The sequence below is a fragment of the Amphibalanus amphitrite genome, unplaced genomic scaffold, assembly GCF_019059575.1.
Source record: "Amphibalanus amphitrite isolate SeventyFive unplaced genomic scaffold, NRLGWU_Aamphi_draft 000812F_arrow, whole genome shotgun sequence".
Lineage (NCBI taxonomy): Eukaryota > Metazoa > Arthropoda > Thecostraca > Balanomorpha > Balanidae > Amphibalanus > Amphibalanus amphitrite.
In genome coordinates this window covers 51,693-56,048 of record NW_024882306.1, presented here as the reverse complement: position 1 = coordinate 56,048, position 4,356 = coordinate 51,693, and the positions used below count along the sequence as shown (strand labels likewise).

Here is a 4,356-nt window from a genome sequence, read left to right as displayed (position 1 = left end):
TGAACAAACAATGTGCAAAGGGGCTACCCAACCAGGTACAAGCAGTAGTGTCTACAGCGTAGCGCGTACCTCCTCCGCAGGGGGCGCGCCCCTCTACAATGGGCATGCGCGAACCCCTTCTCTGCAATGGGCGTGCCGGCGAACGTACGCGAGCGATCACGGGTCGCCACAGGGTCAATCACATCACCTCTCTCTGCAATGGACGCGCGCGTGCGCACCGGCGATGGGCGCGCGCCGGCCGCCGGTGCCGCCGAAGGGCGCGCGCCCGCCGCCGGTGCTGATGGGATGGGCGCGCTGGCCGCCGGTGCCGATGGACGCGCGCCCGCCGACCAGGGTTGTGCTCGACTCAAAAAAATGTGCCGACTCGACTCATCATTCAACTTCAAAAAGCCCTGACTCAACTCTGACTCAAACAAGGAACTGATTTTTCCCTTGACTCGACTCATGACTCAAGGGGCTCGATGAAAATATGAGTCGACTCAAACTTGACTCAAATTTTTTGTTGAGTCAAGTGAGTTGACTCAAAATTGACTCAAGTTGTTGAGCGGGGGGAGGTGAAAAAAATCTGGCAGCAAAGCCAGGTAAATATATAGGTAATATATAGGTAAATATTCCTATATATTATATATATTGTTATATATTCTTATATATATATATATATAAATATATAGGTAAAAAATATATAGGTAATATATATATATATATATATATATATATATATATATATATATATATATATATATATATATATATATATATATATATATATATATATATATATATATATATATATATATATATATATATATATATATATATATATATATACTGTTTCTGGAAAGTTGAGTCAGCTGACTCGTGTTTTAAATGTTTGACTCAACTCAATGTCAAAAGCTATTTTGCTGACTCAACTCTGACTCAACTCAACGCCTTAATCTTTTTGTCCGACTCAACTCTGACTCAACTCAACAGCTCAACATTTTATGCGACTCGACTCAAATCTGACTCATTTGAGTCAGAGTTGAGTCAAATTTCTGACTCGACTCATGAGTCAAGCACAACCCTGCCGCCGACGGTGCCCGATGTGCGCGCGCCCGCCGCCGGTGCCGATGGGATGGGCGCGCGCTCGCCGCCGGTGCCGATGGGATGGTCGCGCGCCGGCCGCCGGTGCCGATGGGCGCGCGCCGGCCGCCGGTGCCGATGGGATGGGCGCGCACCGGCCGCCGGTGCCGATGGGCGCGCGCCGGCCGCCGGTGCCGATGGGATGGGCGCGCACCGGCCGCCGGTGCCGATGGGCGCGCGCCCGCCGCCGGTGCTGATGGGATGGGCGCGCTGGCCGCCGGTGCCGATGGACGCGCGCCCGCCGACGGTGCCCGATGTGCGCGCGCCCGCCGCCGGTGCCGATGGGATGGGCGCGCGCTCGCCGCCGGTGCCGATGGGATGGTCGCGCGCCGGCCGCCGGTGCCGATGGGCGCGCGCCGGCCGCCGGTGCCGATGGGCGCGCGCCGGCCGCCGGTGCCGATGGGCGCGCGCCCGCCGCCGGTGCTGATGGGATGGGCGCGCTGGCCGCCGGTGCCGATGGACGCGCGCCCGCCGGCGGTGCCCGATGGCGCGCCCGCCGCCGGTGCCGATGGGATGGGCGCGCGCTCGCCGCCGGTGCCGATGGGATGGTCGCGCGCCGGCCGCCGGTGCCGATGGGCGCGCGCCCGCCGCCGGTGCCGATGGGATGGTCGCGCGCCGGCCGCCGGTGTCGATGGGCGCGCGCCGGCCGCCTATCAAGTTTACCTGTCCAGATGTACAGAAAGAATGTTCAGTCTGTCAAATACATGTACAGCTGATATACCTACCATGTAGCTGCAACTGTTTTGACCATGTGGCCCAGCAAAGTTATCTGGCCTAGGTAATGATTGTGATTCAGGGATGAATTCCTGGGAAGAAAATATAGATGATGGTGCTTCAGGAGACTGGAGATTGTCGTGAAGAAGCATTCCTTAATTAGTGTTAGTCACCATCCAAGCCATATGACTAAAACACACCACATCAATATTATCCCAAAATTATATTTAAAAACTTTTTGGTTGGTTACACACAGGTTTTTTAGGTGACCACACTCAAACACGAGACTACTAGGGTGTCAACGTCACTTGTCAGGCTCAATGCACCAGCTGCTGTTCATACAATTTGCAAGACTCAACATCAGCTATCAGGTTCTACATCACATCAAGTGTTCAATGTAACAATGTTTGTGCCACTTTTACAAGTTGTGCTAAAAACCAGTTCAATTACAAAGGAAATGTCAAACCCACCTTCCACGACTGCTATTGACGGTACGGCATGTGGTGACGTTCTAGCCCGTTCTCCAAGCAAAAGATCTTGAGGGTTGAAGTGGCAGCTACACACAAGTGCTTCGTCAACCTGCTTGTCCGCCAAGCCATCTTCTAGGACAGCCACCCAAGCAAGTCTCCTAAAAACAGCATGACTTTGTGATCAAAGGTCTGGGAAAATTGCAAGGCTTGCCATTCCAGTACAAGTAACAGATAACAAGTAACCACAGATAGTACATTGAGTACTTTAGTTATATGTGTAGATGAACTCCGAGTTGTAGGTTGTAGGTTGTAACTTGTAAGCATGTAGGTTGTAGGTTCGTGGGAGGCTGTAGTTTAGTAGGTTATTAGGTAATATTAGGACTTAGGTCAAGTTCGATTGTTTTTTTCCCTCGGACCACTCAGACTTCATCCACACAATTTACTCGTACGCCTTACTGTTTGATGTATGAGTAGGTAACACTTCAAACATTTGTGTGTTCAAACACTTCAAACACTTCAAACATTTGATCATTACATTTGTGCATGTATGACATAAAAACATATATTTATACAATTTCGTAAAATATGCAACTGTTTTTCACTTAGTGACTGCCCCGCAATCTCCAGCATTTCAAATTGGACTTACTTGACACGGTTTTTCGGAACATGGAAGAAGTTCAAGCTGAGATCGGGACAATCAGCCTTTGTTTTTCCACAACCCTTCACACTACACCGCCGATTTCGCACTTGGCGGGATGGCGCCATTCCGTCCAACTCATACAGCCTCAGAAATTACAACAACACACTCAACTAACGGAATATCCGTCAAACAAATCTTATTTACGACGACACGAGCCAATGCTAACAACGCTTGCCAGTTGCGGAGTGGAGTCGTCAGAGAGAAAAAAGTCTTTAGATTTCTCCAATTTCCCCACGTAACGTTGAACGGCCATTGCGGCCTTATCTGGTATGCGACGGCCTTATCTGGCATACAAAATATCTCTAGAAGTCTCTAGCTAGTGTTAAGCCTATGGACTTATAGGGAAATGTATCCGAGTACTTGGTACTGCCTCCTCCAGGTACTGGCTGGCAGACGGATCAACTTTGGAGGTCCACCATTTGGAAATTAGGCAATTTTGAGACGAATGACTTCGGATCGGGGCCTCAGCCACCTTCTTCTACACGTTTCACTGAGTAACTCCGAAATTTCGGAAAAAACCCTGATAATACCTTTAACCTGCATAACTTACTGAGAGAGCTGTTTTATAATTCTATTTTTGTTATGACTTGTTGGAAATGAGAACTTCAAAGGCTCACATATGAACGCATCTATTCACGCTTTCGCGCTAGCCGGTCTGTTTGCCACATATTATAGCCATTTTCACGATGGCCATCTTGTACACAACTATTTAGTGTAGATTATGTGCAAATTTGGTCAAGTTAGGCGCAAGTTATCAGTTTGGGTTGCGCAGATGCTTATATGCCTTAATCTTCAAATTATCAGACATTATTTACGATAAACCCGCTGAAATAAATTCATGATATGAAAACATTTGTTATGAAAGAGATTTGGTGCAGATTTGGTCAACTTAGTGCATTCGTCAGATTGCCCGTCGTGAAAACGGCTATTGCCCCCTAACTCTTTTTGCTTTGTGTTTTCGGCCTGCCGCCAGGGGCGATTTCGGCCGTGCTGTCCTTCTGGGTTGGACTGCGTTAGGAGGCAGGCCTCCTGCGATTAGCGACATGCCAGCTGCATGTCCTTTGGCGTCACGGTAACACGCTTGGCGTGGAAGCGCAGAGGTCGGTGTCCTCGGAGAGGTCGGCCAGATAGGTCTCGCTGGCCTTCTGCTAAGCCGCAACGGCATCGCTCCGGATGCGCAGATTAGTCTGGGAGTCCTTTCAGCTGTGGTCTCTGAAAGGCGTGTTTCTTTTTTCCAACCAAAGGAAGGCGCTATACCCGAAGATGCTTCTTGCTTCTTGGTAAACAAACCAAACAAAAACAAACATAACCTAACCTCACCTGACCTAACCTACAGACCTACAACCTACA

The 4,356-nt window shown here is 49.6% G+C and overlaps 1 long non-coding RNA gene across 1 annotated transcript; it reads right to left on the bottom strand.

Moving 5' to 3' along the window:
• Positions 1-1,723: 1,723 nt before the first annotated feature.
• On the bottom strand, positions 1,724-3,410 carry LOC122366511. The gene is made up of 3 exons (XR_006253900.1): positions 2,953-3,410; positions 2,307-2,464; positions 1,724-1,785 (listed from the first exon to the last, which is right to left on the bottom strand). It is a non-coding gene; the product is annotated as an uncharacterized LOC122366511 (long non-coding RNA).
• Positions 3,411-4,356: the final 946 nt, after the last annotated feature.